The 26,817-nt window shown below is 46.4% G+C and overlaps 1 protein-coding gene across 4 annotated transcripts in view; it reads right to left on the reverse strand.

Moving 5' to 3' along the window:
• Positions 1–26,817, reverse strand: part of LOC126299478 (transcription factor CP2) — a 793,232-nt gene that overhangs the window by 587,440 nt on the left and 178,975 nt on the right. Inside the window, exon 1 of one of the 4 annotated variants that reach the window (XM_049991411.1) lies at positions 24,012–24,352. The exons of 2 other annotated variants lie outside the window; for them this stretch is intronic. The gene's annotated coding sequence lies outside the window, so the exon portion shown is untranslated. Of the gene's footprint in view, positions 1–24,011; positions 24,353–26,817 lie in introns of those variants that run through there. One more of the 4 variants, XM_049991414.1, reaches the window with a different exon arrangement.

Below are 26,817 nucleotides of genomic sequence, written 5' to 3' on the forward strand. Positions count from 1 at the left end.
CACTTCCAGAAAGAATCAGGTTCTTATAATATTTGGTATCGAAAGCTGACCATGTCTCGAAATCTACAGCAGTGATCTATTGCGACGAGTCAAACTGTGTTTACAGCGGTAGAAAGGAAATCTGTGAATGATACTTAAGCTGAAATGATTATCACGAGAGGGATGGGCGACAATTACTTTTACTTTGGCACTTCCTTCGCAAAAATAACTTGAAACTGTAGAGTAACCACCGCACGTATATTTCAATATCATGTCATACTAGACTAAGAAATTACAATAATACTGCAGCACAAACTTATGTCGTCCATGTTGGCCTGTTGTAAGGAACTACGACTAACGTAGGTAATTGCTTTATTTCAACTTCAGTTTATGTTACTGGTTCGTGTTCTGTGGGACAAATTAAGTTAAAAATGTATATTTATGACGAACCGCTGGCTTCTATGCACTGAAACAAATCGTAAGTACCTCCATAACCACTAAAATTTATAATCATAGTGCCATATTACGCTAACAAGTGGCCGTTACACGATTGTAGCAAAATGAAACCACAACAAACAACAGGCTGCATCCAGCTAGTAAAAATGTAATATACTATCAATGCTCCACCTGAATATGAGAGTGTAGACCCTCGAAACGCATCGTGGGATGAAATAATGAGAGTGACTGACGCAAATAATTGTTTTATTTGAAATTTTATTATCCTGCGACAGAATAGGAAAAACCACCTTTTCTTAAATGGTGGGCAGGACAAAATTTCTACCGCAAATGGTCGAAAATATTCTTTGGAAGGTATGCAGAACAAATAGTTCAGTAAGAAACCCAGGTATGGAACAAAAAAAAAAAAAAAACAAGAAAAGAGGCCATCACAACTGTCCAATCACGGGTGTAGCATAGCGAACTGCACTCTGCACGAGACACTTGTACGAAACGTTGGTTGGTTGGTTGGGTGTGGGATTGAAGGGACCAGACTGCTAAGGTCATCGGTCCCTTGTTCCACGATAAAATCACACGAAATAAAAACTGTAAGTCGTTAAAAACGGAGAACTGAGAGAAGGGACGACACAATACAAGAAAGGCAGACAAAGACCAGACAAACGGAACTAAAATCGCACCGAGTGTGAAGGTGGTTGGCCGACCATGAAAATAAGGAAAAGCCAACCACCAAATGACATTAAAACCCACAGTTTAAAACCACAGGCCAAAGGCCCAAGTCAATACAGGAAATAAAAGGACAAACACTCAAATCATACGATAAAAACCCCCTGCCCGAATAAAACTCAACACGAGGTCCGCCATAGCATCGTCATCACATAAAAGGGCAGGGAGGGTATCAGGCAGCGCAAACGTCTGCCTGAGTCCTGTTAAAAGCGGGCAGTCCACCAAAATGTGGACCACCGTCAGAGCTGCCCCGCAGCGACATAGCGGTGGGTCCTCCCGGCGCAACAAATGGCCGTGCGTCAGCCACGTGTGGCCAACGCGCAGCCGGCAGAGGACGACAGAGTCCTTCCGAGAGGCCCGCATGGAGGAGCGCCACACACCGGTCGTCTCCTTCACCGCCCGAAGTTTGTTGGGCGTGGGCAGGGTGCGCCACTCGTCACCCCAGGCACCAAGCACTTTCTGGCGCAAAAGCGACAGGAGATCACACTCCATAAGGCCGAGTTCCAGAGCCGGTGAACTCACTGCCTGTTTAGCCAGCATGTCAACCCGCTCATTGCCCGGGATGCCGACATGACCTGGGGTCCAAACAAAGACCACGGAGCGGCCGCAACGGGCAAGAGCATGGAGCGACTCGTGGATGGCCATCACCAGACGGGAACGAGGAAAGCACTGGTCAAGAGCTCGTAAACCACTCAGGGAGTCACTACAGATGACAAAGGACTCACCTGAGCGGGAGCGGATATACTCTAGGGCGCGATAGATGGCAACCAACTCGGCAGTGTATACACTGTTCCCGGGTGCCAGCGACCGTTGCTCACAATGATCCTCTAGAGTAAGAGCGTAACCAGTGCGACCAGAGACCATCGAACCGTCGGTATAGGTCACGGCAGATCCGGGAAACTCGGCAAGGAGAGCAACAAAGCGGCGGCGGAGGGCCGGAGGAGGGACCGAGTCTTTCGGACCCTGTGCCAAATCCAGCCGAATGCATGGTCGGCGCACACACCAAGGGGGCAGACGGAGATTGGCCCGGAAAACAGGCGGGAGAGGAAAAAACTCAATCCCACACAGTAGAGCCCGGATGCGAACCGCGATCGTACACCCTGACCGGGGCCGCCTGTCTGGAAGATGGACGATCGAGTGCGGGAACAGGAGACGGTAGTTGGGATGCCCTGGCAAGCTACAAACGTGGGCAGCATAAGCGGCCAGAAGCCGGTCGCGCCGGATCCGCAATGGAGGAACACCAGCCTCCACAAGTAAGCTGTCAACAGGGCTTGTCCGAAATGCTCCTGTGGCGAGTCGGATCCCGCAGTGATGGATAGGATCCAGCAATTGCAACGCTGATGGCGACGCCGAACCATAAGCCACACACCCATAATCAAGGCGGGACTGGATCAGCGCTTGATACAGCCGGAGAAGGGTGGACCGATCGGCACCCCATCCGGTGTTGCTAAGGCAACGGAGAGCGTTTAAATGCCGCCAACATGTTTGTTTAAGCTGCCTAATATGAGGCAGCCAAGTCAGCCGGGCATCAAATACCAGTCCCAAGAACCGATGCGTCTCTACCACAGCAAGAGGTTCACCGTCAAGGTAAAGGCGTGGCTCAGGGTGAACCGTGCGACGCCGGCAGAAATGCACAACGCAGGTCTTAGCGGCCGAAAACTGGAAGCCGTGCGCTACAGCCCACGACTGCGCCTTGCGGATAGCGCCCTGCAGCTGGCGCTCAGCAACTGCAATGCCAGCGGAGCTGTAGTAGAGGCAGAAATCGTCTGCATACAACGAAGCTGCGACGGACGATCCCACCGCCTCAGCGAGCCCATTGATCGCAATTAAAAACAGGGAGACACTGAGGACAGACCCCTGTGGGACCCCGTTCTCCTGGACCCGGGAGGAACTATGGGACGCAGCAACTTGCACGCGGAAGGAACGAGACGACAGAAAATTCTGAATAAAAATCGGGAGCGGGCCCCTAAGACCCCACCCATGAAGTGTGGCCAGGATGTGATATCGCCAAGTCGTATCGTACGCCTTCCGCATGTCGAAGAAGACGGCAACCAGATGTTGGCGGCGTGCAAAGGCTGTACGGACGGCAGACTCTAGGGAGACCAGATTATCGACGTCAGAGCGGCCTTTGCGGAACCCACCCTGAGACGGAGCCATAAGGCCTCGAGACTCGAGGAGCCAACTCAACCTCCGGCTCACCATACGTTCTAGCAACTTGCAAAGAACGTTGGTGAGGCTTATGGGGCGGTAGCTGTCCACCTCCAGCGGGTTCTTGCCAGGTTTCAACACGGGGAGGACGATGCTTTCTCGCCATTGAGACGGGAACACACCCTCAACCCAGATGCGGTTGAAAACATCTAGGAGGCGTCGCTTGCAATTCACAGAGAGGTGTTTCAGCATCTGGCTGTGGATGCGGTCTGGCCCAGGAGCCGTATCAGGGCAAGCAGATAGGGCACTCTGGAATTCCCAGTCACTGAAAGGAGCATTGTACGACTCCGCGTGGCGCGTGTGAAAGGAAAGCCTCCAACTTCCCAACCGCTCTTTCCGGGAGCGGAAGGCCAGTGGGTAATTCGTAGATGCGGAACACTGAGCAAAATGCGCTGCTAACCGGTCCGCAATCGTGTCGGAGTCAGTACACACCACTCCATTCAGCGAAAGCCCAGGGACAGAGACAGGCGGCCGATAGCCATGGAGTCGCCTAATCTTAGCCCAAACCTGCGATGCAGAGGTACGGACGCCAATGGTGGAAACATACCGTTCCCAGCACTCCTGCTTCCGTTGGCGAATAAGGCGTCGGGCACGGGCACGGAGCTGTTTAAAAACGATGAGGTTCTCCAAGGACGGGTGCCGCTTATGGCGTTGAAGAGCCCGCCGGCGATCTCTAATCGCCTCTGCGATCTCGGGCGCCCACCAAGGCACAGTCCTCCGCCGAGGGGACCCGGATGAACAGGGAATCGCAGATGCCGCCGCAGAAACGATGCCGGTGGTGACCGACTGAACCACCGCATCAATGGTGTCAGGGGAAGGAGGTGCGATAGTGGCGAGAGAGGAGAACAAGCCCCAATCAGCCTTATTCAGAGCCCATCTGGAGGGGCGTTCAGAAGAGTGACGCTGTGGTAGTGACAGAAAGATGGGGAAATGGTCACTACCACATAAGTCGTCATGGACACTCCAGTGGATGGATGGTGAAAGTCCAGGGCTGCAGATAGAAAGGTCGATGGCCGAAAATGTGCCATGGACGACGCTGAAATGTGTCGGCTCTCCCGTGTTTAAGAGGCAGAGGTCAAGCTGCGAGAGAAGAGTCTCGACATCTCTACCCCGGCCAGTAATCGCGGCGCTACCCCACAGGGGGTTATGGGCGTTAAAGTCGCCCAGTAACACAAAAGGAGGAGGCAGTTGTGCTATCAATGCAGCCAACACATGACGCGAGACATCACCATCTGGCGGAAGATACAAACTGCAGACAGTAATAGGCTGAGGCGTCCACATCCTTACAGCGACAGCCTCTAAAGGTGTGTGAAGAGGTACACATTCGCTGTAGACAGAGTTAAGGATGTAGACGCAGACCCAGATACCCTCTCATAAGCTGCCCGGTTCTTGTAATAACCCCGATACCCACGTAGGGCAGGGGTCCGCATTGCCGGAAACCAAGTTTCCTGTAGGGCAATGCAGAGGAAAGGGTGACTGCTGATGAGTTGGCGAAGCTCAGCAAGGTGGTGGAAAAAAGCGCTGCAGTTCCACTGGAGTATTGCTTTGTCCATGTCCGAAAAAGGCGTGAAGGGGCCGAGGAGGCAGATCACGCCACTGGGTCACCTGCTGCCACCGATGGAGGACCAGTACAATCTGCTTCCATGGCGTCTGAGGGTCCGGCGAGATCCAGGTCCTCAGCGGACGCCCGGATCTCCACCTTATCCCCGGACGCAGAGCCTGTAGGGAGCAGTGGGGTGGATGCCACCGCGTGTTCCTTGGCCTTAGAGGTCTTCTTCTTCGTCTTGTCTCTCTGGTCCTTGGGTTTCATTGGCTGGGAGGGCTCCAGCGAGTCAGCCTCCGGGACGGAGGAGGAGCGGGAAGCCCTGCGATCAGCCGCTGGTCTGCTTTTCTTCCATTGGCTGACGTCACCCTTCCCAGAGGCGGAAACCTGGGAAGGAAGGGACCCAAGGGACCCTTTCCGTGCTATTCGAGCAGGGGAAGTTTGAGGCTTCCCCAGCTTAGAAGTGGGGACTGATGTCCCCGATGGTTGGGGGGTTGCTGCTCCTGAGGCAGGTAGTGCAGGAGCAGCAGGGAGTGAAGTGCCCCCCACCATCAAGGGGGCACGTGTAGCATTCCGGCTCTGAGAGGTGGCAGTCTGAGGGAGAGCTAATGGGGCCATAACAGTAGTAGCCGCGGCGTAAGAGGCAGGCATTCGAACAGGATGGAGGCGTTCGAACTTCTGCCTGGCCTCAGTGTATGTCAGGCGGTCCAGGGTCTTATACTCCATGATTTTGCGCTCTTTCTGGAAGATCCTGCAGTCCGGCGAGCAAGGTGAGTGGTGCTCTCCGCAGTTTACACAGATGGGAGGCGGAGCACATGGAGTATCGGGATGTGATGGGCGTCCACAATCTCGACATGTGAGGCCGGAAGTACAGTGGGAAGACATATGCCCGAACTTCCAGCACTTAAAGCACCGCATCGGGGGAGGGATATATGGCTTGACGTCACAACGATAGACCATCACCTTGACCTTCTCAGGTAAAGTATCACCCTCGAAGGCCAAGATGAAGGCACCGGTGGCAACCTGCTTATCCCTTGGACCACGATGTACGCGCCGGACGAAGTGAACACCTCGCCGCTCTAATTTGGCGCGAAGCTCGTCATCGGACTGCAATAGAAGGTCCCGATGGAATATTATGCCCTGGACCATATTAAGACTCTTATGGGGCGTGATTGTAACCGGAACATCCCCCAGCTTGTTACAATCGAGTAACCGGCGGGACTGGGCGGAGGACGCCGATTTGATCAAAACCGAGCCCGAGCGCATTTTGGACAAGCCCTCCACCTCCCCGAACTTGTCCTCTAAGTGCTCGACGAAGAACTGAGGCTTCATGGATGTAAAGGATTCACCATCAGCTCTCGTACACACCAGGTAGCGGGGCATCCTTAGTCTTTCGTTCCTCCCATGGTGTAGCCAGGGAGGGGAACGATTTGGGGTCATATGTAGTTGCGTTGTATTGAGCCCTGGAACGCTTAGAGACTGCTGGCGGCTGGCCACCAGCAAGAGATGATGTACCACGCTTCATTGCGGGTCATCCGCCCTGATGCCACCTACTCCGACCAAGGGCACTCCCCACGGGCGCCACCCAGCCTCAGCAACGACCACCTGGCAGGATGGCCATTGCCGGGAGTCCCAATGCCCCAAGGAGATAGGCATCTACTCCTTGGCATACGTGGGGAGTTAACGGCGCTGGCATCAGCAGAGCGATCCCTGTGTAGTCAGGGGGCTACAACCAACAGGGTACATGGCGGCCCCACCACAACGGACTGGCTACCGTGCTGGATTTCAGGTGATGTAGTCCAATATCGTCATTGGCGCATAAAGCGGCACAGCATAGCTGACTGCAAGAAACCGCACCCAAGAACAAATCCACGCCCAAGAGATGGTAGGTGAGCGGGACTGCTAAGCGATGACGACAAACCTGGCTAGAGATGGTAATGCTTGATGGACACATCGCTCCTTGTAAGGCGCCCTTCCCCAATCGGCTCGCTCTTCGGAAAATTTAGAAGGATGGAGGTCAAACCCGTTAGGGGACCATCTCACAAGGCCAAAACGTTTGAGACTCCTTTTAGTCGCCTCTTACGACAGGCAGGAATACCGTGGGCCTATTCTTACCCCCGAACCCACAGGGGGGTGTACGACACGCATTGGAATATAGTTGTAGAGTGCGGATTCGCATCGGCTTAGAATAATAGGCTTGTCTGAGAAGCTACATTGTATAGCAAATATGTAGAACGATGACAAGTGACAGCCATTAAAATTTCACGACATTCTACAGAGAAAACATCACCGATAGGTTTCCACCGATAAATCAAAGAAAATCCACCTCCTCCAAACTATACTGATCGGTAGTAATAGTGAAGATACGATTAGACTCAAAACAAATTTCAGGGAAAACTGATTGAAGATGTATAAATAATTCAAAAGCCTAGATCACTTAAATACTGTTTACTGGACGCCGACCGTTGTTAGTCGAGCAGCGGTCATGTAGTTTTATCTTGTGACTTCGGTTTTACATATCTTATGGAAAGGAATGACCATGAGAGCAGTTGTTTTTTATTTTTTGTGACAATGATTTTATATCAGCTGGTCTGCCTCATGTACCGTTATATCCAAATGGTTTATAAATGTTAATCTACATTCAGATCCGCTGGTGGCACCTTTCATGTGTTGAAACCAGTTAGCCAGTAAACAGTATTTAAGCGATCTTGGCTTTTGAATTATTTCTACAACCGAGTGATCGCCCCACAACGCACTATGAGTTCGCTGCAAAATGAATGAAGATGGATTGACGATTAACGTCCCGTCGACGAAGATTAAGTTGGAATGAACACACAAAATTAACTGTACGAAAACCTGATACCAGGCTGAAATTCATTGGAAAAATCTGGAAGAAATTAATTCATCCGCGAAAGACCTGAATTACAAAATACACTACTGGCCATTAAAATTGCTGCACCACGTCGATGACGTGCTACAGACGCGAAATTTAACTGACAAGAAGATGTCGTGATATGCAAGTGATTAGCTTTTCAGAGCATTCACACAAGGTTGGTGCCCGTGGCGACACCTACAACGTGCTGACATGAGGAAAGTTTAGAACCGATTTCTCATACACAAACAGCAGTTGACCGGAGTTGCCTGGTGAAACGTTGTTGTGATGCCTCGTGTAAGGAGGAGAAATGCGTACCATCACGTTTCCGACTTTGATAAAGGTCGCATTGTAGCCTATCGCGATTGCAGTTTATCGAATCGCGACATTGCTGCTCGCGTTGGTCGAGATCCAATGACTGTTAGCAGAATATGGAATCGGTGGGTTCAGGAGCGTAATACGGAACGCCGTACTGGATCCCGACGGCCTCGTATCACTAGCAGTCGATGTGACAGGCATCTTTTCCACATGGCTGTAACGGATCGTGCAGCGACGTCTCGATCCTTGAGGCAACAGATGGGGACGTTTGCAAGACAACTATCTACACGAACAGTTCGACGAACCTGAATGCACGAATGGCAAAACGTCATTTTTTCGGAAAAATTCAGGATCTGTTTACAGCATCATGATGGTCGCATCCGTGTTTGGCGACACCGCGGTGAACGCACATTGGAAGAGTGTATTCGTCATCGCCATACTGGTTTATCACCCGGCGTGATGGTGTGGGGTGCCATTGGTTACACGTCTCGGTCACGTCTTGTTCGCATTGACGGTACTTTGAACAGTGGACGTTACATTTCAGATGTGTTACGACCCGTGGCTCTACACTACATTCCATCCCTGCGAAAACCTACATTTCAGCAGGATAATGCACGACCGTATGTTGCAGGTCCTGTACGTGCCTTTCTGGATGCAGGAAATGTTCGACTGCTGCCCTGGCCAACACATCCTCCAGATGTCTCACCAACTGAAAACGTCTGGTCAATGGTGGCCGAGCAACTGCCTCGTCACAGTACGCCAGTCACTACTCTTGATGGACTGTGGTATCGTGTTGAAGCTTCATGGGCAGCTGTACCTGCACACGCCATCCAAGCTCTGTTTGACTCAAAGCCCAGGCGTATCAAGGCCGTTATTACGGCTAGAGGTGGTTGTTCTGGGTACTGATTTCTCAGGATCTATGCACCCAAATTGCGTGAAAATGTAATGACATGTAAGTTGTAGTATGATATAATTGTCCAATGAATACCCGTTTATCATCTGCATTTCTTCTTGGTATAGCAATTTTAATGGCCAGTAGTGTACCTTTCGACCGGTTCTTGAGTATGGTTCATCAGTATGGGACCCTTACAGAAGAGATAAGGAAGATCTGACGCAGAGCAACACGTTTAGTAACAGGATAATTTAGTAGGTGCGAGAACGTCACGGAGATGGTCAACGAACTCCAGAGGCAGTAGGTACAAGAGAGGCATTGTGTGTCACGGAGAGGACTACTGCTGAAATTTCGAGAGCGCACGTTCGAAGAAGAGTCGGGCAACACATTACTTGCTCGCACATATATCTCGCGAAATGACCAGAGGTGCCTTCCGCAGCACACTGTATGATGGCTTGCAGAGTGCGGTCGTAGAAGTCAATAGAGACGAAACACAAGCTGGGACAGGCAAGGTTTCGGAAGGAAATCTGCAGTGTCCTTTTCACAGGAACCACCCTGTGATTGGCGTAATCGATTCAGCAAAAGAATGGAAAACCTAAATCTGGATATTCAGGCCAGAGAAGGATGTGAACCCCACTCTTCCCGAATACGAGTCCAGTGTGGTATCCAATATGCCACTTTACTTGGTATTATACTCATCGCAGACACATAGTAGCTGCTACGCACTGGCATGACCAGAAAACTGGAAGAATCTTTATCTTTCTATGATGAGCAGAGTCTTTCGCAAAGCTTCTTACACTGATATTTACACTAAACATGTAGATGCAGATATTCGAAACTATGAAAATCCTCAGTTCTGTCCCTGTTTTTTGTTGGCATCCAGAAAAAATGTAACAGGTTGGTTACTGCTAGATAAGGTGAGGCTACTGAATCCCAAGTGGGCGGCCGGCAGGATGGCGTGTTGGAGTTGAACGTCTTGTCGATATTGAGATAATTACATATAAACCAGCATCTCAATCGCAGAAAAACCGAGGAGCAAACGGGCTGTCAGATTGTTGAAGGGAAGGTCACGACATTCTTCTAAAGACGACCAATGTAAAATTTAAATAAGGATGGCTGTGGAGATCACGAGTAAAGACCAAGTTAATCACAGCCTCTGAGACCTAGGCGCAACATCTCTCATGCTATGATTAAGAGGAACACTCAGCTATTTTCTTTCTCCCAGGCGTCTCAGGCTAACAGCACTGTAAGAAGTCGTAACACATCTGAAATGTTACGTCCACTGTTCAAAGTGCCGTCAATGCGAACAAGAGGTGACCTAGACGTATTACCAATGGCATCCCATACCATCACGCCAGGTGATACGCTAGTATGGCGATGACGAATACACGCTTCCAAAGTGCGTTCACCGCGATGTCGCCAAAGACGGATGCGACCACCGTGATGCTGTAAACAGAACCTGGATTCATCCGAAAAAAAGACGTTTTGCCATTCGTGCACCCAGGTTCTTCGAGTACACCATCGCAGCCGCTCCTGTTTTGATGCAGCGTTAAGGGTAGCCGCAGCCATGGTCTCCGAGCAGATAGTCTATGCTGCTGGAAACGTCGTGCAGATGGTTGTTGTCTTGCAAACGTCCCCATCTGTTGACTCAGGGATCGAGACGTGGATGCACGATCCGTTGCAGCCATGCGGATAAGATGCCTGTCATCTCGACTGCTAATGATACGAGGCTGTTGGGATCGAGCACGGCGTTCCGTATTACCCCCCTGAACCCATCGATTCCATATTCTGCTAACAGTCATTGGATCTCGACCAACGGGAGCAGCAATGTCGCGATACGATAAACCGCAATCGCGATAGGCTACAATCCGACATTTATCAAAGTCGGAAACGTGATGGTACGCATTTCTCCTACTTACACGAGGCATCACAACAACGTTTCGCCAGCAACGCCGGTTAACTGCTGTTTGTGTATGAGAAATCGGTTGGAAACTTTCCTTAAGTCAGCACGTTGTAGGTGTCGCCACCGGCGCCAACCTTGTGTGAATGCTCTGAAAAGCTAATCATTTGCATATCACAGCATCTTCTTCCTGTCGGTGAAATTTCGCGTCTGTAGCACGTCATCTTCGTGGTGTAGCTATTTTGATGGCCAGTAGTGTAGTATCCAGTCAGGTACATCCGCCCTTACTCAATTACATGTTGCTACGCAGCAAAGGTTGTCTGAAGAGGGCACCAGACGTAAGGGATTCCGTCAGATGAGCAGGAATTGCGCAGAGAGGTAGTTGGCCCTCGAATGCAGAAAACTGCGTCAAAGCGGGAAGAGCGACGTCGTGATCGGCGGCGTCATGTATGACGACACGCCGGCCGTGGAGGTGGGCGCTATACATAGGTGGCCGCCAAACACGCGCCGAGACACTAGCAAGTGTCTAGACTGGCAGAAATAGCTGCGCGCCATTACCACCGCTCCTCCTCCCAGAGTCACACTTCAGGAATCCTGCGCCGGGCACGCGCGCCATTGACGACTTCGACGTCTCTGCTCTATACTGAATGAAGTTGCGCTGTTTTAAAGAGACTGGCCTTATAATCGAGAGGATGAAGTCTCCACTCTCTCTCCTGCCATCCCGATTTAGGTATTCCGTGGTTTCCCTAAATTACTGCAGCCAAATGCCGGGATGGTCCCCACCAGGTCGGATTAAAGGAAGACACCGAAGCAAATCAGAGGTGTGTTGCTATAATTGTTACCGGCAGGTGCGATCAGCACGCGAGTATTACTGACTTGCTTTGTGAATTCAAGTGGCAATCCCTGGAGGTATGACGTTCTTTTCGTTGGTCACTATTAAGGAAATTAGAGAATCGGCACTTCAGGTCGACTGCAGATCGATTCTACCGCCGCCAACGTACGTTCTGCGTAAGGTCCACGAAGATAAGATATGAGAAATCAGATTTCATACGAGGGCGTACAGACAGTTGTTTTTCCTTCATTCTGTTTGTGAGTGTACCAGGAAAGGAAATGACTAGTAATCGTAAAGGGTATCCTCTGCCATGCACCGTTTGGTGGCCTGCGGAGTATGTATGTAGATGTAACGGTAGATGTTGAGAACACGTCCAAGTATCTGTCTCATCCTTGTGAACACAGACTTAGACGTACGTAATTCCTTGTAAACTCTGTATTTTTTTTCTTAAACTGCAATACAATGACATGTCTAATATTTTGGAAAAAGTTATACACGGATCAATAAAATTACTACTACTACTACTACTACTACTACCATTTTCCTAAACACAAAATCCGCCTGCTGTTTTCCCTCGCAAAGACACACGTGTCTCATTCCTACAGAGAGTTATGACCTCCTTGTGCAAGGCGGCAAAGGCATTTATCTCTGTCTTCTTTAGCAGAAGCTTAGGATCAACAATAGAATTAGAAATGCTAACACACGGATGACATGAGAAAACGGCCCCTATGGTTGACGCTACAAGAAGTGTTACACCAGTACGATTAGTTGATTGTTTACAGCGATGGTGCAAGAAAGTAAAATTTCTGATTTTAGTAATAAATTGAAACTGAATTACGAGCCATGATCACTTTGCAAAGAAATCGATATTACATGAAGACCAATTTTTACACTAATGTTTTGGTATAACAAAGCTTCCCGCACCATGAGTGCCACATTTGTTAATTATCGTCCAAAAACGAACCCGTGTTGACATTTTTAAGAAGATTTTAGAGTTAATTATTATCAACCATTTGTCTTCCAGTGCTGGATACATGCTTCTTCCTCACTTTTCCAGCTTTCCCCTTTATATCGTCAATCCCTCTTTCACTTGGTCGTCCGCTAGCTACTTTCTTATTACGAGGAATTCAGCACAGAATCAACACAGAATTCCCATAATATCGTCACGGTATATACTCGGCCCATCTACATGTCAGTTTCGTAAGTCATTATCACTTCCTCAACTCCTATCTTTTTCCTTTGTTTCTTTTCTGACCCTTCTTGTTTTCCGAAAATGCATCTTACCACTGCTCGTTGGGCAACCCTCAATTTCTGAACTATCTAAGTACTTAACGTCCATGTTTCACTTCCATAAATTAGCACTGGCAACATACTTAAAGACCTTCCCTTTGCGGCACATTAGTAATTCGGTTCTGAATAGAGCATTCAGCTTCCCAAACAAACACCCCAAGCCATTTCTATCGTTCTGTCTGATTTCTTTAAATGTTCATCCACTTGTAGTTTTCAGCTGTCCTGAGTACATAAATTCGTCATTTTTTTTAACTTCATCATTAATCTTTACTGCTCTACAGTCGGCTTACTGACTGTAAGAAGGTAGTTCAGTTAAGATTCCTTCCTCACCCCAGTCTAATGATCCGTAGGCTTTTTCCGAGACTATAGGAAATAGTTTTGGTGAAATGGCGCCCCTCTGCCTAACTCCTGTCCCAGTCCTGAACTTTTCAGTCTGTTATTGTAATCGAATAGGATCTGCAAAAAAAAAAAAAAAGAAAAAAAAAGAACACTTTCTTCCAGGAATTCGTAAGGTGTAGTGCTTCAAGGTTACATTAGCAATGGCGGAACTATCACCAGGAGCACAACGCTTCAACCCTAGCTCCATATTAAAGATCGACAGTCTGATATACAGGCTAGCTTTGGAGTGTGTTTTAGGCAGTTCTTCACAAATGACAGACCAAATTATACGGGATTCCAAGACACATTTTAAGGTGGCGTTACAGTGTCAGGTAAAGTGTAAGTGACTGCTAGATCCAAAGCGAGTAAAGACGCATCATGTGTAGATACTGCAGTGAATTTCCATGAAGAAATTCCTGCTACATCATGTAATGAGCTTATGGGTACAAAATAAGCTATTTACCTGGGCAAGCTAACTTATTAAGAGTGATTCAACCAAGGATGTTCAGGGCATATGTCAAGTCAATGGACTGATCGAAGCCTCCTCTCCAGTCTCTCATACATCAGTCTGATATTGAAACTGAAGAATACACAAAAAAAGCCGGAATGTTAAATTCTGCGTTTAAACATGCAGTCATGCATGAAGACTTGCTTTCATTCGACCATTGTACCAACACACATTGGTGATACTGGAATAAGCAATCGTGGTGTTGAAATACCATATAAACTACTCAACCAAAAAACAGGGCAGCAAACACCGATAGAATTCCTACTAGATTTTACAATGAATACTCTGCGGAATTAGCCCCCTTGCTATATCACGTTTATGGAAAAATCTCTCGCGCATGAGAGGTTGCGCTTGTTTAGGAAACAGAGTAGCTTATCCTTATTTATAAAAAAAGGTAAAATAACGAACGCCCTAATTTATACATCAATATCTACAACATCAATTTGTTTCAGGATCCTAGAAAATATGTTAAACTAAACTGTAATGGCATTTCTTAAAGACTATAAACTTATTTATCTCCTGCAGTCGCCGTGGATGGAGAAGACACGATCCTTGCAAAACAAAGCTGACTTTTCACGTATTATGACGAAACCGAACAGGTGGAATCCGTCTAAATTCATTTCCGAAAGGTGTACGACAGGGTACAGTACTCCGGATAACACTCAAGATACGATCACACAAAGTTGCTTGCTCAAATAATTTTTGAGCGTTAGTACCAGTACGTTATACTGGACAGCGAGTTTTCAACTGAAACGAAATGATCGGCTGCACCCCACAAGCACTCTCCAATTGTTTGCTGATGAGGCAATTATCTACAGGCAAATATCGTTGCTGGGTGATTTTAAGGTAAATCAAACCACTTGGACAAAATTCCCATTTGATGCACAGAAAGTCATTTTTTTAAAAAATGTTGATAAGTTCAAGATAATGTCCATAAACAAGAGGAGGAACCGGCTGCTATCTGATATAGAATAATAATTGTGAACTCTGATGCGTGTTACGTTGCATAAATGAATAGGACTAATTCGATGAAATATTAATAATGTAAAAGGTGAATAGAACGCCCTGATGGGCGCGAAGAATTGGAGGAAAGTGCAGCAAAACTGAAGGAAACCCCATATAAGACAATTGAGCAACTTACTCTAGAGTACAGCTCCAGTGCGTGGGATCTTATCAAGTAGACAAGTCAACAGATACCGAAGAAATTAATAAAGAGGGATGATCAGGATTTAACATCCCGTCACCGACGAGGTAATTAGACAAGGGGCCCTTTTTCCCTAGAAACCCTGTTGGATAAATTAGAACAACTGGTATTCGAGGTGTGCTGTACAACAACAACAAACTACCTCCATAGTGTATCTCTCGGCAGGATCATGAAAATACGATAAGGCAGATTTTGTCGCGTAGGTGCGCATGCAAGCAGTAAAAACTTACGCCATACGGAAGTGGAATGGTACAGCGAGTTAATATTAGTATGAAATGCCCACCGTCACACGCTGAACCGTGGCCTGTGGAATATGCATGCAGCTTCACATTTGTCACATACGCCTAACTGATGTAACATTATACACGGGACAGACTGCTACTTCATGAGGAATTACATTTATGGACACCTACCATTCACCCAGTTCAAACTAAGTGGCTTAGCAATAAACGCTTCTTCGTGGCCGGCTGCGTTGGCCGAGCCGTTCTAGGCGCTTCAGTCCGGAACCGCGCGACTGCTACGGTCACAGGTTCGAATCCTGCCTCGGGCACGGATGTGTGTGAGGTTCTTAGGTTAGTTAGGTTTAAGTAGTTCTAAGTGACTGATGACCTCCGATGTGCTCAGAGCCATTTGAGCTTCTTCGTGTCAACGAGATGCGTCGTATCATGAAGTGTTTACTGCAGGCAGACGACTAACAGCCTTCGACGCTTCTCTGTAAGTCGAACATGGCCGTCCAGGGGACTTTGTAGGTACTAGTCGCCGGTATTTATGATACTAATCTCTCTGCATCCTGTTCTGCATATCTTGGAAGTTCTGAATCATTTGCATTCTTCCTTCATGGAGTTCCAATTTTAGTCAAATAGCACAGTGATTTTGTCGTAAGAACGCAAAATTTTCGTCCTTGTAGTTTTCTGAAATGTATTAAACATCGTCGAACATCTTTGTTTATCTGGAAACGTATAATCATATTGACAGACGCCCGCCCCGATAGCTGCGTGGTCAGCGTGACGGATTGCCTTCCTACGGGCCCGGGTTCGATTCCCGCCTGGGTCGGGGATTTTCTCCGCTCAGGGACTGGGTGTTGTGCTATCATCATTTCATCCCCATTCAGCGCGCAGGTCGCCCAATGTGCGAATGTAATAAGACCTGCACCAAGGCGGCCGGACCTGCCCCGCAAGGGACCTCCCGGTCAATGACGCCAAACGCTCATTATGATATTGACAGACGAAAGCTTTTCAAAACTAATATATCAAGCTCAGTCAATTACATATTTTCGTTTCTGATATTCACTCGTTACCACACTGAGAATTTTGTAAACGCAATCTCGAAAATTGTGTATCCACACACGTTACAAACTAAAATGACGCACAGTATCGTAGTCAACCTTTAAGTTTGGTACCGGGCGATCTAGGGCAGCTAAAAGCTATCACGACTGTCAATGAAAGACGCACCGAAATAATTTCATGGCGGCATTTAAAACTTTTCGGTGAACGTATAAGAAATTATTTGACTTCTCACCAATTAATGTCTGAAATATGACGGTGGAAGGACGATTGGCGTTTAACCTCCCATCGACGACTATGTTATTAGAGACGTAGAAAACGCTCGTACAGACCAAGAACGGTTCCTTTTAAACAGATCCATCCTGCATTTCACAGTTACTTCTTTGAGTGAAACCACGGAAAATCTGAATCTGGATGTTCGAACACGAATTTGTGCCCCACTGCTCTTGAATTCGATCCCAGTACCATAATCGCTGCACCACCTCTCTGTGTCAATAATTATAGAGCCACAATAACAAATGCGGAGCAGTGCGGCGTGAGTTAGGCAGCGATTCACACATCCGATAGCCTTATCTCTTGCATTCGGAAAAGGCCATGTGTAGTCAGACAGGTATATACTATGTTGCTAAGGCTACTATCGATCACGTCATATCGTGCACCAAATTGCAGTTCCACTCGTGTGTTTTCTACATCATTATGTTCAAATGGTTCAAAAGGCTCTGAGCACTATGCGACTTAACTTCTGAGGTCATCGGTCGCCCAGAACTTAGAACTAATTAAACCTAAGTAACCCAAGGACATCACACACATCCAGGTCCGAGGCAGGATTCGAACCTGCGACGGTAGCGGTTGCTTACATCATTAGGGAAACCGTCTATAAACGAAAAGAAAACCGCAAAATAAGAAGAGAGTGTGTATATGTGTGTGTGTGTGTGTGTGTGTGTGTGTGTGTGTGTGTGTTGCAGAGTCTGTATAATCAAAATAACCTTCCTGACACTCTGAGAGACACAAAAACAGAGTAGTGGTGGTCTAATTAAAATGTTTAAAATCCCCTTCATTTTTTTTTACTGAGGAAAAGATTTATGATATCTGTTTAAAAAGACGCACTCTTTTCAGTTTTAACAATTAAAATTTTTTATTTTTAAATTTGAGAGCCAATTGGTTTGTAAAGTATTACAAAATAACCCTTGTACCTGTTTTCAGTATGGTATGCGATATTCATTGTTCATTGGAGACTATACATAGTTTAAAAGCAAATTTTCTTGTAGATGGAATGGTAGACCGAATTCGGTAAGTATGCCATTTGATGCCAACTCCACCTAGAGTTTGAATTGCTGGCCACGAATGTGCTTGCAACAAGTCGTAAAGTACATTCACCGCTTGTTGCAGTAAACGGAAACAGGCAAATGTTATTTGTAATAATTTACAAAAAGATTCATTTATACTTTCAGCGCGTAATTACTTTCTTCTAAACTAGAATGAAATACCTTCTTCTAATAGCAAACGTAAGGATACGATCATTCCTCTCTATAACACCAGTTCTTTTTGAAAAAACACATCCATTACACTACTAAATTTCAGATTCATTCCTAAAGATATAACAAGCCCAATAAAGGCAGAAATTTATTTTTGTATCGAAGCGTCACAAAGTACCAAAAATACTTCCAGACAAATGTTCGAGGGTCCGTTACAAAAATTGCCGAACACCTTGTTACATTCTGCTTGCAGATGCTTAGCCCTTATCTCCACCAAAACACTCTCTTCCTCTATTTACGGACCTGTCTCAGCGATTTTTAAACTTTTGCTCTGCAGTCCTCCTTTTGGGTGTCCTTCAGAGCTCGTGACGAAGTCGTCTTGCCATTAGTAACGTCAAAACAGTGTTGGACTTCAAAAAAATGACTTTTGGCAATAAATGTCACGAGCTCATATATCAATATATAGCTGTGTGGGCAGTGCGCTGTCAGGTGAATAAAAATGGGTTATCTTCCAACTGTTGTTGTCTCCATTAGCGAATTTTTTTTGCAACTTTTTCTAAACGTTTAGAGTATAATGACGGTATATTTTTTGCTGTCTGCACAAAAGTTCGTAAACTACGACTCTCCTAACATCGAAAAAAACTGCCAGTGTTAGTTTAACACTGAACTATTGTGTGTTTGTTACCCGTAGAGAACTTTTGCCAATCCCCTATGATGGCGTCCTTCCAAATGTTCCAAACCTAACACTTGCCTCCAGTAATGATACTTTGCATCAGTCACTTCACATAGTTTCATAACTGTTTACCTGTTTCGACGAATCATTGGACATCTTTTGAGTATAACTCGTGAAGCAACGTGCTAATACATTTTGTACAAGTAATCCGCACTTTGTCAATTTACAAGACATTTTAGCGTGCTCTGAAGATGATCAGTGTCTTGTGGAAACAAAGAAAGCTTAGTGAACAGCAAAGTCATTTTAACAATGAAATAACACCTTTTGTCAATCACTGATGCCTCCATTCGACATTTTGTCAGTGTTTGGGATATCAGTTTATTGACTAAAGCTGTAGCCAAAATCGTGACATTTACAGTACATTATGACTGAGTATATTTGTGGCAAAAATTTATTATTTCTTCAATATGTAACTGTTGTGGTTGGCAGGAGAGCCAAGATCGTGTTACTAGAGGAGGCCGAAAGGCACGCGATTTAGCTCACGCAGGCTGGCGTGAGGTCTGGAACAGGACAAGGAAATTAGAATTTAGAAAAACGGACGTAGCTGGTGGAATACTTAACTTTAATCCATTAATGATTAACGTCGGTCTTGACGGTACATGATTCACAATATCAATAGTAACTGATAATGGCGCCTTGCTAGGTCGTAGCAAATGACGTAGCTGAAGGCTATGCTAACTATCGTCTCGGCAAATGAGAGCGAATTTTGTCAGTGAACCATCGCTAGCAAAGTCGGCTGTACAACTGGGGCGAGTGCTAGGAAGTCTCTCTAGACCTGCCGTGTGGCATCGCTCGGTCTGCAATCATTGATAGTGGCGACACGCGGGTCCGACGTATACTAACGGACCGCGGCCGATTTAAAGGCTGCCACCTAGCAAGTGTGGTTTCTGGCGGTGACACCACAGTAACCACGCTTTTTGAAGCGCCATCTGTCCCAGGAGGAATAGTCGGTATTCGTGGGTGTGACAGGACCGATCATTTCGAGCAAAAAAAAAAAAAAAAAAACTAGTATACATGGATTCTAAAATGAATAGCGACACCTTAAGAGCTATGGGCACTTAATCTTCAATATCGTGAAACAAACCACTGCTACTGCAAACTCTTTACTTCCCATATTTTAACAGATGGTAGTATGGACCGAAACAAAAAATAGGTTAGTAAACTTGGGCTCTAAAATGCATGGCTTACGAGCTATGAGCGATTGTTCACTGGAAGATACGTGTTTCACAGTAGCGAATATGAACAAGTGCTCACAGCTCTCAAGGTATGCATGTTTAATGCACTTCTTTTGTCCATACTGATACCTCTCAAACCATGGAAAGCAAAGAACTTGCAGTAGAAGAGATTTGTTTCATAGTATCGAAGATGTTGTGTTCATAGCTCATAAGGTATACATTTCAGAGCCGATCCTTATTAGACTTTTTTGCTTCGAATGATTGTTCCTGTCTTATCGCTGAACACTGACCATTTCTCCTGGGACATCCTGTATAAGAGATTATGATACTCGTAAGGCAATATGATTGTTTTCAAATTTAAGAGGAACAGCTGTTGCACGGCCGGTATTTCGGTTTGTTTGTTTCTATCGAATACCTCTTCCAGGGTCACATCGTGTGTGAGTGACCTTTCCCGCGAGGAGCGGCGGCACAGTGTAACGAAAATTGCGCAAGAGAGTACATTCTTGGCGATACGCCCTCTACGTTCAGCTACCGCCCCTCGCGCCCGAACAACGTAGGCTTCCGTTTTTAGCTGTCGTCCAGAGAAATGAAACTTCATCCGCTGCGGTACGCTGTCGCCAAGAAAAGACATCACTTGAAGTTAATGCGTTCTCACCTTGCTGATTACGTTGAATGTGTCTTTGCGCCCCGATTCAAATGATTTACAAATGCGTCTTGGACCTGGCAAAGGCAAATTTCGTCTACTCCGGTGTGCATGTGGTGCAGGGCGGCATGCTGGATGAGTGGAGAGACACTTAAGACAGATTAACGCAGTCTTGCCGTACTGACTGCCGGCTAAGACATTCACAAGCCGTCCGTATCGCATGCGTTTCCTATCAAATGGCATCTTTAACGAACAAGAAAAAAAGTGAACATAGAGCTGCGAAGACAAAACCGGCGAAACTACACTTCCTAGAATCCTGAAAAAACACTGTTTATAATTATCGGCTGGAACGGACAGTAGCCTCGTCACATTTTTCTATAGAAATACTTTTACAGCCGCAGTTACCGTAATATTCACTTAATAAAAACCAAAACAGTGAAGTAATCGAATATTCAGGTGCCATTTGAAGAATATCTTATCACAAAACCTGAGAAAAATACAAAAGAGACTTTTATGGAAAGGCATACGTTACAGCCGGCCGATGTGGCCAAGCAGTTCTAGGCGCTTCAGTCTGGAACTGCGTGACCGCTACGGTCGCAGGTTCGAATCCTGCCTTGGGCATGGATATGTGTGATGTCGTTAGGTTAGTTAGTTTTAAGTAGTTCTAAGTTCTAGGGGACTGATGACCTCAGATGTTAAGTCCCATAGTGCTAAGAGCCATTTTTGAGCATACGTTACATTGGAAACTGTTGATGAGCACACACATTGATCGATGAAGACATAAAATGTGTATGCTGTACCGCGTTTATCCAGCGAACCAATTTTCGGTTTACAGCACCACCGTCAAGCAGTACTACCGTTGTCAAGGATGATAGTAAGCGACTGAATATCTTTAATAAAGACGTCACATTCGAAATGTGTGTTGCAAACACACACTGTGTAAAAGTCACCTTTTGTGATGCAAAGGCCACATGGCAGAAAACATTTAAAAAATGGTTCAAATGGCTCTGAGCACTATGGGACTTGACATCTGAGGTCATCAGTCCCCTTGACTTAGAACTACTTAAATCTAACTAACCTAAGGACATCACACACATCCATGCCCGAGGCAGGATTCAAACCTGCGACCGTAGCAGCACCGCGGTTCCGGACTGAAGCGCCTAGAACCGCTCGGCCACATCGGCCGGCTAAAACATTAAAACTAAGCATCAAATAAATGTAAACATAAAAAATATGAGCCAAATATCTAATTTGACTCACCAGTGTAGCCGACCCTGTCCTCTCCCATTACATTTATTAACCAGAGTGGTGTATTAAGATAATGATAGTCCGTTATTGTCTGACAATAGTCATTTAAACCGAAAACTAAATAAATACTGTACAACGTCCACAGTCTGTATTTTCATTGATATGCAATATATGAAATTTTCCTACCAATCACCAAGGTTCAAAAATGGTTCAAATGGCTCTGAGCACTATGCGACTTAACTTCTGAGGTCATCAGTCGCCTAGAACTTAGAACTAATTAAACCTAACTAACCTAAGGACATCGCGACTGTAGCGGTCGCTCGGTTCTAGACTGTAGCGCCCAGAACGGCACGGCCACTCCGGCCGGCAATCACCAAGGGAAAAATCTATTATAAAGCAACAAAAAAAAATTAATTCGTTTTAATTTTGTTCGCTTTAACCCCTAAATAATAGTAAATTTCATTTAATCATCGTGGCCACTGTTCCTTTCTTCTTTATGGATTGTCATTTCGGCCCAACACACGACCGAAAGACGTCTAACATACCTGTGTTAGCCTCATTTAATGCAATCATAATCATCACAACGTATATCTAGCCGACAGGTGAAACATGCTACCTACGCCACATTTCTGAAAATGTAAGTGACGTCATGTTCCAAACCAACTTCATCATTCAGCAAGGCTGAGCACACGCCTCTGAAATAGCTCCAGAGATGCTGGCACCTCGTTACCCTTCTTGTCAAGTAGCAGGTCTGGAGTGAGAGACTACAAGCTTTCCTGGTCTCAGAAATCTCCACATCAATGTGCAAATTCCAACCATTTATTTGTACAACCACCAGAGCAGTCAACAACAAGAGCATCCTCCACAGCGAATGCTTCATATTCCATAGAGGTACCAGTATTTTGTTATACGTTAATTACTTTTAACAAGTTAACTACTATACGTCTCGATTTGCAGCCACAGAACCGACACCACACTGCATTCTGAAAAATTAAGAATAATCCTATCAACTCCATCACAATGCGCGAAGTGTGTCGAAAAAACATTATTTTTAAACGTTTCAAAAAATATGAATCTGTGAACTTATGCCTGTGGTATGTGAATCTACGCTGCTGTTGCAATGCTTCGTTCTGTAACTGCTGATACACTGAATGGAACGCGGGTGGTTTCGTACAATATTTATTTTGTAACACATTTTATGACTTGTTACTCGTGTCTTGCAAGAAAATAAAACAATCAAGGAATAAAACACTGTAGATTTAGGCATACGTATGGGATAAAAGCAGCACGGCTGTGTGCAAACGTTCTTTATGTAACCTTATGCAGTATTTGCACAAGCTGTCGTGCAGATCTATTCCAAATCACGTAATTTTACAAGTTTTTTCGCTAGAACACGTAAAGAAAGTGATACTTCTCAGAATATTTCTACAACCAAGAACCGTTTTCATATCTTTTGTATAACATTTTACTTCCATACAACCAAAATCGAGCACCCCGTCGAATCAAATGATGAGAGGTTTAAAACACGACAGATTCGGTTTCTGCGTAAACCAGAAATTTTTTCTAAGTAGTGCTAGATATAAATTAAAAGTAAATCAAGTTGAAATGCATGAAAATCTAAACTACCGCCGAGTGGAGGCGTAAGATTTCGTTCGCTGACTACTTTGCTTGAGTATCTTTGGGGCAAAGAAGGCACAGTTTTCCTCTAGGCGCAGCTACTCGGGTATAAAGACTGACCTTTGCGAGAACATAGCACGCTACGATACAAACTGCACCTGATTTGTTATCACGAAGCATCACTGAATGCGTACAACAAAATCTACGTATTGCTGAAATGTACGAACTCTTTAGATGACTTGTGGGAGTACGTACGATCGAGGAGGGCAGGGGGTACGATTCTAGAGGCGACGAGATACTCTCAATAATTAACATATTGGTCTAGAACTAGAACACGCAAAAATAGCTGTTTTTCGTCACTTTTATGTTACTATTCCACTACGCGTTTCGGTATTTAATTATTTTTTTGTTTATCAAACATTTTGTTTACCAAACCGAAAGTGAGTTGGTAGGAAAATGGCTTGTCTCTCAACTGATATTAATGACAGTCAAGGATATGACTAACGCAAAACGATCTTTAGATTCAGAGTTAATTTTCGACTTTTTCTGGTCCACCCGTTTTAGGTACTGCGTAATGCTTTCGAATGGTTAGTAAATGTTTTCAGTTTCTTACGAAATACTACCTGTTTTACGTATATCGTAACTACTGAAGAGCAACATGCTGAAAGCTCAAAGGGATAACCAACTGGCGTAAACTGAAACGCCTTCATGCCCAAAGGGGCGTACAAACTTACACGTCTTGTCTCAATCCAGTGTAATGTTGATGTCTGGGCAGATGAACGGCTCCGTCTCGTGGAGAATCTTCTCTTCAGATCCAGAGAGCACTAACACCTTTGCTACACAAAACGTTAACGACACACGTTAGTTTCTACGTCACTGACGGTTCTCACACGCCTTCTGCAGATAGAACTTGTGCAGTTCTCGTTATCCAGAGCCGGGGATTCTCTTCGGCACTACGATCGCATAGCAGATTGGCAAAACGCGAGATTTTTTAACGGCGGAGAAAGCGACCAGCTGAGTGTGTGCTGCTGCGCAGGCTACTGACCACTGGTTAGATAACGCGCCAGCCTTGTGACGTACCGGCCACGCCGGCGTATTTATAAATTGTGGCTCCCCGCTAGCCGGCGCGCAAGCGCCGCGCAGACACGCCCGCACAAAAATTGCGCGTTCAGACCCACACGTGCTGCCCTCGCAACTTTCGCAAAACCATTCAGTGGTGATGCCGAACTCTCGGGGAAGGAAAGGCAGAATTTAATGTCCCGTCGCCGTCGTAGATTCTGAAGTCCGAGCAGTAGGCAAGGGTTCTGGGGTTGTTTGGGGCAAGAGACCAAACAGCGAGCTCATCGGTATCATCGGATTAGGGAAGGACGGGGAAGGAAGTCGGCCGTGCCCTTTCAAAGGAACCATCCCGGCATTTGCCTGGAGCGATTTAGGGAAATCACGGAAAACCCAAATCAGGATGGCCGAACGCGGGATTGAACCATCGTCCTCCCGAACGCGAGGCCAGTGTGCTAACCGCTGCGCCACCTCGCTCGGTAAGCAAGGGTGGCCCAACTAAAAATGCCACCCGAGAATTCGTCGTAACTGTTTGGGGAAGATACATCTTTATGCTCACACAGGAGTTTGAATCCGCCGGCCGGGGTGGCCGAGGGTTCTAGATGCTACAGTGTGGAACCGCGCGAACGCTACGGTCGCAGGTTCGAATCCTACCTCGGGCATAGATGTGTGTGATGTCCTTAGGTTAGTCAGGTTTAGGTTGTTCTAAGTTGTAGGGGAGAGCCATTTGAACCATTTTGAACCTGTTTCTCCTGCTCGCTGGAAAACAATCTACAAATGGTTTAAATGGCTCTGAGCACTATCGGACTTAACATCTGAGGTCATCAGTCCCCTAGAACGTAGAACTACTTAAACCTAACTAACCTAAGGACATCACACACATCCAAGCCCGAGGTATGATTCGAACCTGCGACCGTAGCGGTCGCGCGGTTCCAGACTGACAAGCCTAGAACCGCTTGGCCACACCGGCCGGCCACCAATCTACAGAAATCTAAGACTGAACTTCTTCGGCCATTTTTACAGAATGAGTGAGAATATGCTAATGAAAAATTCCGTCTTTTCTAAAAATAATAATACAATTAACCACAAAAATTAAAGAAAGATGCCGGATGAAACGATATTTCTAACAACTTCCCTCTTCATTTTCCTTGTCCAGTTTTTCAAGTCGATGTCTTTCCGGTCCTCACAGTCGTCAAGGCAACCAGAGAAAGGGAAGTGGTGTGCAACCACCTGTCAGTGAATTGTGTAAACTTTGTTCTGTGCGTTATCTCATGTTAACTGTGAATCGTATTTTCTTGGACGGGATTTCCCGACCACGCCTGCTTTTGCCAAAACGAGCTTGGAAAACCGCCTAAAAACCACACGCAGGCTTACCGGTGAACCAGCCCATGGTCGTCAATCCGCCGCACGACTTTGAGTTAGGTCTGATTCACCTCCTGTCTCTTAAGCTAGCGCGCTGCGTGGCTATACACTGCAGCAACAGACGACCGCTGTGGCCGAGCGGCTCTAGGCGTTTCAGCCCGGAATCGCGCTGCTGCTAGGGTCTCAGGTTCGGATCCTGCCTCGGGCATGGATGTGTGTGATGTCCTTAGGTTAGTTAGGTTTAAGTAGTTCCAAGTGTAGGGGACTGATGACCTCACATTTTAAGTCCCGTAGCGCTTAGAGCCATTTGAACCATTTTGAACTGCAGCGACAAAGCCCATGGGATAACTTCTACTATCGTGTAGGACCTTCATTTGCCCGGTACACTGCAGTAGCTCGACGTGGCGTGGACTCAACAAGTCGCTGAAAGCCTATGCAGAAATACTGAGCCATGCTGCCTCTATAGCCGTCCATAACTGTGAGAATATTACTGGTGCAGGATTCAGCGCACGAACTGACATCTCCACTATGTGCCATTTATGTTCGATGGGATACATGTCGGACGGTCTGGATGGCCAAATTATTCGCTCAAACCAATCGCGAACAATTGTGGCCCGATGACACAGTGCATAGTCATCAATAAAAATTCCTTCGTTGTTGGGAATCATAAAGTTCATGAATGGCTGCAAATGGTCTCCAAGTAGTCGACGTAACCATTTCCATTGAATGATCGGTTCAGTTGGACCAGAGGACCCATTGCATTCCATGTAAACAGCCCACACCATTATAGAGCCACCACCAAACTGCACAGTGCCTTGTTGATAACTTGGGTCCAGGCTTGATGCGGTCTGCGCTCCACTCGAACCCTACCATCATCCCTTACCAACAGAAGTGGGGACTCATCTGACTAGGCCACGGTCTTCCAGTCGTCTAAGAGTCCAGCCGATATAGTCACGAGTCCAGGAGAGGCGCTGCTGGCGATGTCGTGCTGTTACCAAAGGCACTCGCGCCGGTCGTCTGCTGCCATACCCCATTAACAGCATATTTCGCCGCACTGTCCTAACGAATACGTTCGTCGTACGTCCCACATCGATTTCTGCGGTTATTTCACACAGCGTTTCT

Source organism: Schistocerca gregaria, chromosome X (assembly GCF_023897955.1).
Source record: "Schistocerca gregaria isolate iqSchGreg1 chromosome X, iqSchGreg1.2, whole genome shotgun sequence".
NCBI classification, from domain to species: Eukaryota; Metazoa; Arthropoda; class Insecta; order Orthoptera; family Acrididae; genus Schistocerca; species Schistocerca gregaria.